A 15,000-nucleotide genomic window follows, 5' to 3' on the forward strand; every position below is an offset into this window, starting at 1 on the left:
TTTAGCCGGGCCCGGGACAAAGTCATGTGAAGGGCCCCTTCACCCAACACATGCAATGTAATGAGGACCCAATTCTGGGGTGACCCCTTTATCGGCATCCCTGCACGCACACACACACACACACACACACACACACACACACACACACACACACACACACACACACACACACACACACACACACACACACACACACACACACACACACACACACACACAAAGACACACACACACCACAAAAGTGACAAGTTGCAAACACTAAGGCCAACTTCGCCTCTGCTTCATTTGTGCAGTTGCTCAATTCACAAGGCAAATGGAAAGGATATTTCATGACAATAAACTGACCTGAAGCCAGAATATCAGATAGATGCCAAATCCTCTTAACACTGATCTAGGGTAATTAAAATATACCGGTACATTTGACTTACCTCATTCTTCTGGTTGACCATTGGGGTCATACTCGCAGGGCTATTTTAGGATTTTTCTAGGGTCATGGACATCCACAAACCTCACATGCACCTAAAATGAGATGGCCCATGGACCCAAAGGCCCCACTCACTATAACCCAGATGCTCCCTCAAGGTCTCCTTACTCCACCACCACTGGCCTGGCTTTGACCTTTTCTCCAGGGGAGGATAAAACTGTCATCCCCAGTGAAGTGTCTCGTCTCCGTATGTAAATCACAGTTTGTGGCGATGACAAAGATGAGCCTTTGTGTCTAAATACAGGATGCTGGAATGCTACAGTGACGGGGGTGCGGAGGCAGGGATTTTTGAGGTGTGGTGACCCGTATACCGCAGACTTTAACGGTGCCAGATCGTTTTTCCCATGAAAATAGAAACAGGTTGTTGTGGTGTGGAGATTTCGGGTATTTTACATGCCGGATGTAGGATGTTCTTAAAATGGGTCTAATTGATTAATCTTCCCACATGTTGCTGCTCGATTCTCTCTTACTTGCGCAAAAGAAGTGGCGTAGCATCACTTGCACTCTTCTCACAACTTTAGGTCTTGTGTCGCAGGCACACTCAATTGACTGATATTTCTCACTGAGTAACGACATGTATGAACACAGCTTAACATCTGTTACATTCAAAAGAAGGGTGTATAAAATATAGATCAATGTTTATCGAGTGATGACTTTGACATTGGCACAGCTAGTCGTTTACCTGGGAAGAATAGAACAGTATGTAGCAAGTTTGCAAATACTGCCTTCAGAGAAAAAATTGACAGACCTTGGGGCAATATGCAGTGATGGACAACCTGGACTCATTAGTTACAATTCATTGTCACATATTCCAGAAGGCCTGGTTTCACCTGTCCCATGATTAATTAGGTGATCATTCAACCAGGAAATTATCGAGTAGAATTTTGGAGAGGTAAAACCAGGTCATTTAGGAATATGTGGCACTGGATTGTAAAACCAATGAATACAGTTTGCCCATCATTGGCAATACACAATAGCTATAGCGAGCCATCTCTGTCCAAATGTGCTGGCTTGTATTATGATGAGTGGAGGTGTTGACAGCTCTAGTTGAAGAGCCAAACAGAGAGAAAACACAAGTCCATAAAGCTGCCAATGCTAAGAATGGTGGGTGCTAGGGCTGTAACGATACACTCAACTCATGATTTGGTTCGTATCACGATTTATGACCTACAGTTCGATACATCACACGATTTCACATTTGCCAACATTATAGAATTAAATTATGAATAAAAATGATAGTTAATTGGTAGAATATGTTACAAGAGGCTACTAATAATTTTTTTTAAGTTGAAATTTAATGTTGATGATGATTTGAAGCTTGGAAGCACTATCACTTCACATCATGTGGTTTTTTTCTGGACTGATGGGTAAAATAAAAACAAAGGGCGTATCACGATACTGCCTCCTTGTATCGCGATACAGTATCATGACTCTGTGTATCACGATTTCTCGGTTCGATACAATATCGTTACAGCCCTAGTGGGTGCTCTTGGCAATGCTGTCTAGCCAGGCAAATGCGTCTGTTTGTTTGGGATCTGGTGTCATAGAGCGCCACACATTCTATCCAAAATGCCCATTGCTTGGCAAAACAAGTATTAACATAATCTGTTTTTAGTTTGGGCATTCAGGGTTTTTATTACCTTGACAGGGTGCAGCTCTTCCAGAGCATAAATCGTGTTAAGTGTTGCCTTCTGTTAGCTAATACCTCATCACCCCTCTGGCCAACATGAAGGACAACCATGAAGATACTCTAATATTACATCCAGTTGATGGACACCAAGGATTCATCGATTTTAAAAGTTCCAAAGAAATGTCTTATGTGATTGTTTTCAGCAGTCTATGAATGGTAGGCCTAACATACAATGCTTTAGGCTACATGCTGTAGAAACTAAGGAAGGGAATAAGGGAAAACATCTCATTGTGAAATCGTATCTGGTTGAACGTGATGACTAGTGGAAATTCTACATGATCTTTGTATTAATTGACCGTCTGACTGGAAAAACAATGCAAGCAGAATTTGTGTGTCGCAACACCAATTTAAAGGCTAAGAAGAACACCATTAAATGTGGGAAATATTAATAGCACCTCTTACAAAAACAAACAAGCCTACGCCATTAGACTTCAATGGGACGCCAGCCTGCGGTTTATTGTGATTCAAACCAATTGGTTTGAAAGCGGTGCTTAATGATCTCCTCTGTTGTGGCAGATGTTCATATTATGTTCTTCTACCTCCCCCGCTGTGGCCCTCATCATGGGTCTCTTTTTTGCTCTCTATACACTGTGTGTGTGTGTGTGTGTGTGTGTGTGTGTGTGTGTGTGTGTGTGTGTGTGTGTGTGTGTGTGTGTGTGTGTGTGTGTGTGTGTGTGTGTGTGTGTGTGTGTGTGTGTGTGTGTGTGTGCGTGTGTGTGTGTGTGTGTGTGTATGTGTGTGCAGGGCCGCTGACAGTTTTGACCGGGTCCAGGAAAGTCACCTGAAAGGGCCCCCCACCCAATGCATGTAATGTAATGAGGGCTCAGTCCTGTGCCCCCTTTTACCCCCCCATCCACCACCTCTGCCCCTGCCGACTTCCTTGTGTGTGTGTTTGTGTGTGTGTGTGTGTGTGTGTGTGTGTGTGTGTGTGTGTGTGTGTGTGTGTGTGTGTGTGTGTGTGCGTGTGTGTGTGTGTGAGTGTGTATGCTTGCGCGTGCTTGCGTGCGTGCGTGCGTGTTTTTGTGTAAATACCAAGACAGCAATGTGCAAGGCAGTAATTTGCTATTCTGATTGCATATGCATACTTGGTGTTGTGATGCACTATGTATCTGCTTCAAGTGTAAATTAGGGTGATTCTAAATGACTACTTATGTTAACATTCTATGCACTCTGTAGACTAGCTGTCTCGTCTAGCACGTACAGTAAATGTGTAGCTTTTAGCCTGGCAAAGATCCCCCAGACAGGAAATCCTCCCAAGTGAGGGATCAACGGATGATCCTATCAAATGTCTCTGTATAGTATACTAGGCTTACAGGTACATCTGGCTGGAGTGACAGGCAATCAGAGCACTGATTACATATCCCTCAGCTTTCATTGGTTTTCTTATATCAGAGGCTATGAAACAGCCAAAAACAGGCCTGTTGGTCTGACCAACTTCAACTTGAAATTCTATGCAGTGTTTCAGGCACAGTGTATGCATGGCCTAACCGGGCGAATAGACCAGCCGCAAGGCGATTCAAGCCACAGAGAATCGCTTCTGTGCAGCAAGAGCGATACAAGCGATTGAAGCGACTAGAGTATGTCCGTTAAAAGCAGAATGCATGCATTCCGACATGGCTGTGGCGGCTGTCGCCGAACCGCGTCATAGCTCATTTGCATAATATTCCCATGAGTTCAACTACAAACTGTCGCCCGAATCACTTTTGTCGTGCGACTCAATACAAAGTCAAAGTCCATTGCTCGCCTCGCTCAGGTCGGGGCCGGTGTATTCATGCAGTAAGGCTAAAGCATAATATTTTGAGCAACAATGTTGGTGGAAGGACAAAAGCCATAACAACTCGAGGTTCATTGAGACCTGCTGTCTATACTCTGTCCTTAGCCCAAATAGCGAAATGGCAAACATATGCCAGGAATTAACAAAGATGGGGGCATAAGTAGTTCAAGAATTCTGGAGGGGGAGTTAACAAATATGTCATCACAATAGCATTCTGTAATGCTACTAGGAAAAAGTTCACAGTTCTAATTAAAATAGTCGTTATTACTCAACCGCAGTTCAGTGTTTACATAGATTAATTGATTGATATTTTGTATTCTATATATTTCAAGTACTACTTTTAAAGGGACAGTTTGGTCAATTTCAACATGCAGTTGTAATGCTCACACTACCCTGGACTTGTCAGTGCCTGAGATTTTTTTTTCTTCTTCTTCTTCAGCCGTTTCCGAGATCCTGGTCATTGTAATGGGGGCAGCTCTTTGTTTACATTTCAAAAAAACATTTTTATTTATTCCCAAAAACATCCAAAAGGTTATAAAACATCAGCAGACAACTAGCAAACAGCAGTACCTTTTGGGAAAATATTTGGAGTTGGCCTATGTTTCATTTTTTAAAAATGTAAACAAACGCTGCCCCCATTAGAATTGCTCATATCTCGGAAAGGGCTGAGGCGAAAAATGTGGCATCACCAGGTACTGACAAGTCAAGGGTAGCGTGAGCAATACAACTGCATGTTGAAATTGACCAAACTGTCCCTTTAATGTCTGCTGGCATACATGTGGAGCAGAAAAAAACATAACAAAACCAAAATAACTTCTCAAAGAACATGTTGATGGACTCTAACGACCATGGAGACCCCCTCATTTTCTTCACAGTGTCAAATGCCGGTCTGGAGGACCAGTAGTCACTTTCATGATGACTGAACGTGGTAGACGTGTTTGGTTTTTGGTGGCGTGTGTTGAAGTAAGTCGGAGCCGGGACATTAGAGACGGCCACTGTTTACAACAAACTGTACATGTGTCGCAAGTGAGACGATCCGTCTGGTTGGAATTCTGCCCGTCTATAACCTCCATACAGTACCATGTCAGTTATCATTGCCAATGTAGCCTATTTTCTTTCTCTGACAGGAGAATAAACATCTACGAGCTGGAATATCATGCCAGTAGTTATGTAAAAATACCATAGTAATGGGCTGCAGGTTTCTCCTGACCACAATGTCATGTGTCAATATGTCCGGTGATAAATGTGTTCCAGATTGAATCCAGCACTGAATCCTCAAATCACTGCCGCAACACACATACACACAAATGCACGCACGCACGCATGCGTGCATACACACGCACGCAAGCACACACACACGCACGCACGCACACACACACGCACGCTCTCTCTCTCTCTCTCTCTCTCTCTCTCTCTTTCTTTCTCTCTCTCTCTCTCTCTTTCTCACTCTCACGCACACACACATGCACACACACCGCCTCCACCTCCCTGCCAATACCTCACATGCTGAAGCCAGTGAAAGTTCAGCAGAAGCCTGCGATCAACCGCGATACACTTACGTTGAGGGGTGGAGATGGGGATTGGTGATTGGAGTAGAGGGGGGAGAGGGTCTTGTGCAACTATGGATGGAAAATAGATGCATGTTAAAAGCAGACTAAGCCCAGATGGCTGTGCCTGTAGACAGCCTTTTTCTGTGCTCCGCAGCCCCCCGCCTCCGTGCTTGAGGTTTTGGAAACCCCTACAGTGGAGCTTCAAGCAGGGCTGTTGACGACTTTGGCGGGGCCTGCGACAAAGACATCTGAAAGGCCCACCCTCTCAATACGGTGGGGATTTTCGCTATCCCTGGGCAACAACAGTGAACAGTGAACAACTTTACCGACTAGCATTGTTAAAGCCGGGCTCAAACTACACGACTATCCGCCCGATTCTCGGCTGAAACCCCCCCTTACGACAATCGGTGGAACGTTACCCCCCAGGACCATCGCCAGAGCCGGCGCGCTCACTACGCTCACAGCGTAAGGCCTCGCGCGACCCCTTACGTTACTGACGTTGACAGTTAAAAAAAAAAATTTCATTTTATTATTGATTCCGTCACACAAAACGTGAAACGTCCAACATGAAAAAGACATTTTCCCTGCGGAAACGACAAAAATCTATGACAATGAGCGACGAGAACAGCAGTCAGGTAGGCAACGTAGGCTAACTCGGGGTAGGGTAGGGTAGGCAACCATCAATGTAGGCAACGTAACTCCCTCAGGTAGGCAACGTAACTCCGTATGCTTCCACTCATTGTGATCCTTCTTCTGTGGCTAATTTCGTATGGAGCAGAAGTGCCAATGGGCCTTTGCATTGCACAACAATGCCGTGTTAAAAAGTGCCCAGGTCTTCGATACAGTCACATGTTGTAAAAATGGGGATTCACGTTTTAGTTGTTTTAAAAGGTAGAAGTTGTTGAGAACCACAAGCTGAGTAGCGTTTCGTTTAGCTTTTGCAATTAGTTCAACTGAATCAACACAGGTAGCCTAGGCTAGAGAGAACGTGAGAGGAAAGGGTGGTGTTGTTTCGAAAGGTGTACTAGTTGAATCATAATCTGACGAGCCGTTCGTTTAGCCCATGAAACATCAGTGCAGTCGAAGCAACGGATGAGGGAGTGTGAGAGAAGCGGTGCCCTTTCTGTGTGTGTGTGGTGTGTGTGTGAGTTTGAGCGCACGCTGTTGTATGCGTGGCTGCCTCTCGATTGTTTAGAAACAAATATCAACATACACAGACATTGATTTGGGTTTTGACAGGCGCTTAAGATTTTTGATAAAACGTCCGTGCCGTCTAAGCAATGGAGGAGGAGGGAGTGGGAGAGAGAGAAGGAGTGCCGTGCGTGTGTGTGTGTGTGTGTGGGGGTGATAGCAAGGGGGCGCGGCTTGCTTGGATAGACCTTTGGTGAATGACTGACACTTGTGACGAAGGTGAATCCCAATAAATAGTGAACACAACATTATTCACAATAATGTGTGATAACATTCATAATAACATATGTTATATAGCTAAATAATTTATTTTACATATGAGTTTCTTATCATAGGCCTATTCATTTATTTTTTAAAAACGTTTTAGACCAGATTACTAAAGGCAAGCTACTAGGGGGCAGGCTATAAAATATGGTAATTTTAAATGCAAACAATTTGATGGAGCTAAATTAATTGAAGCCTTAGTTATATTTTACAGGCGCTATGCTTAAGTTTCTGACCAGCTCAGACTCCAGTCAGTCAGCCAGTGGAGGGCCAGCACAATGTTCAGGTAGTAGGCCTACACAGATGAGCCAGGTACACCTGCAGCTGATGAGGTAGTCGCATGTTCAGTACAGCCACCGTTGTCTACATGTTCACAATCTGTTATGACATTATTGATGTTTTTGTCTCAAGAGCGCAGAAAGGGAGACTTTTTAATTAAGCTTGATTTGAGTCAAATGTTGTGTCTGTGGTTCGCGTTTTGCGGTGGGGGGGGGGCTGGGGATGTGTCGGTGGGGGGGTTGCGTGCTTTATGAGTGCCCCTTGGCATATTTTTGCCTAGGGCCCCATGGAGGTCAGAACCGGCTCTGACCATCGCAAGCGATTGTCGGGCAAGATTTCCTCATCATGGTTGACATTCTAAGATAGAACTTTGGCAGCTCAAAGAGTCGCCGATCGCACATCGTAGAAATCAAACAGTGTTTGATATTTGCGACTGGAAATAGAATGTCGGACATTGTCTCGGTGGTTGCAAGCAGTTATAAGATTGACAGTTGCGATTCTCTTCTAGTGTGCGGTGCACCCTGACGTCAAAATCGGACACACAATCAGGAGTCGTGTAGCTTTAGCCTGGCTTAAGAGAAACACTCCAGACAACCATTTTCTCTGTTGGCTGGCCCACACAACACGCTGAGTCAGAATTTTATACAAACATACTGTATACAAATGGTGGTGTGCACGTGGGCACCTGCATGGGCACTGACGTCCTTACGTCACACACGTTGATTGGAGGATGATAAACATGGCTTTGCTCATATAACAAATATGGTTAACAAATGCAATGTAATGAGGAACAAATACCCCCCATCCCCCTCACTGGACCTGGGGCAGCTGACCCGTTTGTCCCACCCTGTCAGATTCCCTGGCCAGGCATCAGCACTGGCAGAACCAGGACACCAGAGCGTATGTAGAGCAGGCATGTCAAAGGCACCAGACAATGTTTTATTATACAAGACAGGGCTGGATTTCAGGAAAGAGACATTTACACATAACCACAAGGATGGGAAGAGTATAAGAAAAGTCTTTTTTTCTTTTTTTCCCCTTTTTCTTTCATGCTTTTTATATTTATTTTTCTTGTTCTTTCCTTATTTATGCATTTCTGTCGTGTTCTTAACTTTCTCTCGCCGACCTGTCTTCGTTCTTTCCATAACATGCTTGATTGCTCAGCCATTTTAAGATTTTTCCAGCAAACCGTAGCGCTCTGATGATTTATTTAATCTGAAGCCTTCGCTCCTTTTCCTGGCATGGGCATTAATGGGAGTGAGGCTATCAAACATTTCAGCAGAACGAGTCAAGTCATGTTCAGCTAACAGATGAAAAATGGGATGGGAAAAAAATAACATAACGAAATGAGAAAAAAACTGCTTGAGGCCAATTTCATGGATTGTTTTCTATCTGTATTCTTCTGTCTTTCAGTCTTCCTCTGTTCACTCAAACAAATGCATACATGAACAACTGCTCGCACAGACAGACAGATGGACAGACAGACAGACAGACAAACGCACGCAGTCATGCAGGCACGGGCGCGCGCGCGCGCGCACACACACACACACACACACACACACACACACACACACACACACACTTGAAGTTTCTGTGGTTTCCCCCATCCCTTCCAGTCTCCCCCTCATCTTTGCTGACATGCTGGATTTATATGGTCCTCGTGTTCATAAGCACTATAACCCAGTGGGGTTCACTACACACACACATACGTACACCCCTCTCTTCCTCTGTTTCATTCTCCCTCACTCTCTTTCTCTCCCAACTATCGTTGTGTACCGTATGTGTGTCTGCCTCTCTCTTTACCCGCTCTCTCCCTCTCTCTCTCTCGCTCCCTCTCTCTCTCTCTCTCTCTTTCTCGCTCTCTCTCAGATTTCTCTCTGTCGTTATCTCGCTCTCCCCTCCCGATTCTAACTGTGTACATCCCCTTCTCCTCTCCCTCCTGTCCTTCCCCCTCATATCACTGTCATCCTTTCCTGTTGCCTGACCGTCTCATTGTCCCACAAATTTATGAAGGCGTCTTTAACGACCCGGAGACACCTCGGGAGCGAGCCGAGAAGCAGATGGGATCTGGGCCCCCTCACTGTTGCATAACCTTCCCTTCCCTGGAAGACCTGGGGCCCAGCGGTGAACCCGGTGTTCTGTCCAGATGGACTGCTTTGAGGAGATGAGCTAACAGTAGGCTTTTTACATGTAACATAGTGCTGGCTCTGCCGTGGCCTAACGGTAGGGCACTGGGTTACTACGCCGGCGACCAAGGTTCGATTCCGCCCCGAGTCATGTGCCAATCATTCCCTGTCTCTTTCTCCACCGCTCATTTCCTGTCTCTCCACTGTTCTGTCAAAAATAAAGGCAAAAAAGCCCTAATACATATATATACATATATACGTATATGTAGCCCAAACCCAAACGCTACACCTCAAGCTAACCCCTAGTGGTGCTATTGTTGTGGATTGTAATTAGAGATGCAACGGATCCTGATTTTTAGGATCCTGCCGGATTCCGGATCCACTGCTTAAGATCCTGCCGGATCCGGAACCGGATACCGGATCCTAGGAAAGGGTTGAAACACATAGCCAACTCGCACACGTGGGCCCTTTTTATTATGTTGGCACAAACTTTTTTTAAAGACTCATTGGCTTACTGCCACACTGCCTTCAACGGCCGCTTCCAAAGGGCTTTCACTCCATGCAGCGATTGGGGTTGTGAAAGACTGACTGAAAAGCCTAGGCTACGTAAAAAGTAGAGATGCCCCATCCTGATTTTTAGGTGACTGCCCGTGTACCGGATCCACTGCTTAAGATCCTGCCGGATCTGGATAGTTTGAAAAACCCTATTATCCTGCCGGATCCGGAACCGGATCTTGGATCCTGTACATCTCTAATTGCAATGGCTTGGTAGCTCTGCTTGACAGGTAGCTCATACAGACTCCACACCGCCTGAGAACTTTATGTTGGGAGAATATGGGAGGACACCGCTTGGCAGTATTCCCCATTTACTGAAGACAAAAGCTCCAACAGACAAAATGTATGAACAGAGTCACAAATCAACTGTATACCTCTGTCAGTTTTTGAGTACTGTACTATATATTGAGTGTGTGGAGTTTTTCCAGTTTGAGTTTGGTTCGTGGTTTTCTATGACCAAAGATCCATTGGCTATCGTTGTCAGGCCAGTTGCCTTTTTATCGATGTTAATACTTTGGGATTCAAGGAATAGCTGTAAATCTTTGCCTAGATATGATCTTTAGTATCGCGATGTGTACTGTTATCATATCATATTGGCTTGCCCTTTGAAACTGTATAAAAGTAAACATTTAAGGAGCAGCGCTTTCCCAGTTTCCCAAGCTCTCACCTGCTCAGGCATAGTCGCACGATTCCTGATAACCAGCCCCAGACTTTCTCAATTCATTCCCCCTCACTTCCCCATATAAAGGCCCTGCTTCTCAGGGGCGGAGCTGCATGGGAGACGAGTAGGGCATTTTGTCCTTGGCCCAAGGCTCTCAAGTATTGGTGGTGGGGGCCCTATTGTGATGTTTCGCAATCCGTTTGGGGGGCCCTATCAATGTTTTGCCCTGGGGCCCTGTGTGCAATTGTTCCATCTCTGCTCCTACAGCCGGGCTGAGAAGCATTACTCCTCTAATGTCACTTTTATGGCTTTCATTGCACATAGGCAAATGGCCTTTTTACAAATGCCCTCTGCTCCACAGTGCAGACAGAACGATGAGCCGATTTGACTGTGTAGACTTGTGTCGGCGAATTCATCTTACAGACAGATTGTCTCACTGGGGTATATGAAGTGGCTTTAGTGTGGCCATGGGGGCCTATAGCTAAAACCTATAAGACGTGAATGTCACACTTTTTATTGGTCTTTTTGAACAGCTAACACAAAGTGCTTCCAGATTTCATTTATTTCACTAAGCCCTTTAAAATGACGGGGATAAATTGTACTGCACTGAACTGAAATAAAACATGTGTGGTCCCGTTACACACAAAAAAAACCCTTTTGACCTGAAAATAAGTTTTCTTCATAACACCACCATTACCAAATGTTTTTGATCATAAGAAGCATGCATCAAAACAAATAGATTTTTGTTTTGTTCAGTTCTGATTGTGTCTCATGTCTCAAAAACAATTGTCATCTGCTTCATGACCTTCATGAAATAAACAGGATTGCTAAAAATGATGCTGCTGCTCATTTTGGCCTAGCTAAGTCTGACATGTTTGAAAGCTGTGTTTACTTGACGGTGGCCTGACCTCAGAAATACAAATTGAGGACATTTCCATATTACCCACGGTCATTCCTACTTCTACAATCAAAGTCTTTACAATAATATTTCATTAGCCATAGGCTGGCCATATACTGTAGCTCAGAAATTGGGGACAACTTGAGTTTTCATGAATGTTACCAAGGACAAACCACATGAATCATTGCCGCCTCGTCATCCTGGTTTTCGCAAATCAAAAATCTATATGAAAAGACTGACAGGTTAATATAGATTAAATGTTTGAGATAGTCTTATTTCTGCCAATCCAACATTGTTTTTACTCTTTATCCATCTTACCCTATATTCACCCACACAATAAATGTTTCAGTGTTAATTCAACACTATTCTGACCACATGTGGTCCCACTCCATTTCAGTTTTAAATCTTTGAGTGTTGAATAAACACTCTGAAGCCATATATGCCCAGAAATGGTGTTAAATTAAACTATGTAAGTGTTAATTCAACTCTCAAAGATAATAATTTAACACTGAATCGAGTGGGACCATAATATGCTCAGAACAGTGTTGAATTAACACAGCAAATTTTACTGTGCAAGAACATTATAGGGCCTACAGTACATGTGTGACTGGTTAACTTGCATCTCACGATGAGGTCAAACATCTCCGGAGTGGACACACGTGGTGTTTTTATCCGTGCCTCGCCATTGATCAACAACAAACATTCAGCTGCATCTGATTGTCACGGTCTGTGATGAATAACCCTTAACATTGGCAGCCATGTCTGCTGCGTGTGAGTATACTCTTGGGGGCAGCTGTGGTGGTGGTGGTGGTGATGGTGGTGGGAGGCTGTCTGACCTGTGTGGGCTCCATGTGAGGAGATTGGGAGGCTAAACATGGAAGTCCTTAAGGAGATGCTGGATGTGTTTGGCAAAGATGCACACACACACACTCTTACCTTACACTTGCAGCCTCACACATGTGACTGTGATTACCCATGTGATAAAGTGCAGTACGGTAATAGATGACGAGGGGAGGAGCTGGAATGTAAGAGAGAAAGAGAGAGAGAGAGAAAACGAGCGAGAGAGAGAGAGAGAGAAGAGAGAGAGAGAGAGAGAGAGAGAGAGAGAGAGAGAGAGAAAGAGAGAGAGAGAGAGAGAGAGAGAGAGAGAGAGAGAGAGAGAGAGAGAGAGAGAGAGAGAGAGAGAGAGCATCTTATTTAGCATAGCGATATGAATGGGAGAATGAGAAAGAGAGAAAGAAAGAAACAGAGAGATAGGCAGCATAGGCACATTTTATTGCATCCATATGAAGGACGTTTGCATAATATACAGTACTGTACTTCTGTGGTTCCCCGAGCAGCTTCAGTGGCAATGCTCCAGACTAAAGAATAAAGCCTTATCTGGCGCCCTGCCCTCTTCAATGATCATATGCAGCACAAAGCTACAAAGCTCTTGTATTGGGCCACACAACGCACGTAGAGGCATGCACGCGCACACACACACACACACACACACGCACACGCACACGCACACACACACACACACACACACACACACACACACACACACACACACACACACACACACACACACACACACACACACACACACACCTATTCAAGACATGCACACTTCAGCGAAGCCCCCGGCCTTGTGTAAGAGAGAAGGAGGTGTAGGTAGAGCAAGGCTTATCTTACTTATCTAGCTTTTTACTTACTACTGTACTGGACTCACTTCTATGATGACAAACATTGATATTCATGCATGTAGCCAATTAGGCGTTTCATATCTTTCTGTGGGAAGGAATGGCTGATGGCTGCCGAACACAGTAGTATGAAAGGAACATGTTATATTATATCTGCAAGAGTGTGTTTTTTCTTAGGCCTACTACTATAACACTGTACATATGTGCTTTTATGACCTCTAGAGTAACTTCGATATTCACACTTGCAGCCACTGATTCAAAAGCCAGGCATTTCGGGTCTTTCTGTGAGATGGAGCGCCTGAATGGGCAGGCACTGATGTTAGGGGGTTAAAGTGATCGTTTCACAGGAGTGGGAAAAGAACAAGCCATATCCTCAGATCTTGATGTGGTACAATCCACTGAGCCTGCAGGAGGGCAATGCTCTGATAACATTCCAACGACCAGCTTTCATTTTCCTGTAACTACTCCTAAATTTACAGGTCCACTGCAAAAGCGAAACACTGCCCATTTTATGGACGTGGGTAAACCTGGCTGCAGCCCACCAAATCAGTGGGGGAAAAAAGCTCTTTGACTGCCCAGGCCTTTAATCCCAGTAAGGTCACTAAGATAATATTACCATTTAAGCCTCCCCGATCTGTCTGGCAAGTCCACACCATAAATTACTCTGCCCTGGCTAAAGACACATTTCCTCTTTTCCCTTCAAATCCTTCGAGTTTTTATTTGGCATGGCCAGTAAAGCTCAATGTGCGGGGGGTGACAGTGAAGGGGTCTTTGATTGTTTCCCCCAATGTAAGACAGTGTTGGTGTTGTAGAATAGAATAGAATAGAATAGAATAGAATAGAATAGAATAGAATAGAATAGAATAGAATAGAAGGCCTTGTCATGATAACATTTCAATGAGATTTAAAAGATGAGATACTGTATGAGATTTATCTTGGTTTGCTTTTCCTTTCCCCCTCTTCACATTTTCTTTCTTTCTTTCTTTCTTTCTTTCTTTCTTTCTTTCTTTCTTTCTTTCTTTCTTTCTTTCTTTCTTTCTTTCTTTCTTTCTTTCTTTCTTTCTTTCTTTCTCTCTGTTCTGCCTTTCAATCTGTCTTTCTTTTTCATCTGCTCTATCTCAGGCCTGTTTTCTTTGTTTGTCCTTCTATCTTTGTTTTTCGCTCTGTTTTCCAGATTCATTTATGACACAGTGGAGTCTTTGACGCACGTCTCCTATCAGCTGGTAGCAATTTTTTTTTGGTAGGAAAGACAAATTGCAGTCACAGTCGTTTTCCCCCTCTCGCCTTGTGTTTGTGAGTTTGTATTTCCCCTCTCGGTAACACTTAAAGACACGGGTCCCCTTTTCCCAAGCCAAAACACGCTGTGAAATTTGTTTGTTTTTCTCAGACACATATGGAATACATATAGAACCAGTGTAATTCGATTAACTGTTTATAGTTGTTTACGTTTTAACTTGTGAAATGTAAGTATATGTTTACGCAAGCCTCGCCATTTAATTGCTGCTTATTTTAAGTTATATGTTTTGTTGGGGAGGTGAGAATTGAGGTCTGGTGGGTTGTGCCGTTTGATGCCAAGGTGCAGAGTGCTGTTCTGTAGGGGAGAGTTTAACCCCCTTTCCCACATTGCTCGCATAGTCAAAACAGCAATAAAACAAATGATACCTTAACTAGGGTCCGCAAACGTCCTTAAAATAGTAAACTGGAGTGTTTATGTTTGTTTTAAGAGTCCTGTGGAATTCTTAACCGACTTGGCCAAGCATGTCTAACATGCTAACACATGTCACCCTTGAAAAAGGGGCATGTGTGCAAAATGAAAATGAGTACTTATTCTATTTGATTAAAT

This window comes from Engraulis encrasicolus, chromosome 8 (assembly GCF_034702125.1).
Source record: "Engraulis encrasicolus isolate BLACKSEA-1 chromosome 8, IST_EnEncr_1.0, whole genome shotgun sequence".
Lineage (NCBI taxonomy): Eukaryota > Metazoa > Chordata > Actinopteri > Clupeiformes > Engraulidae > Engraulis > Engraulis encrasicolus.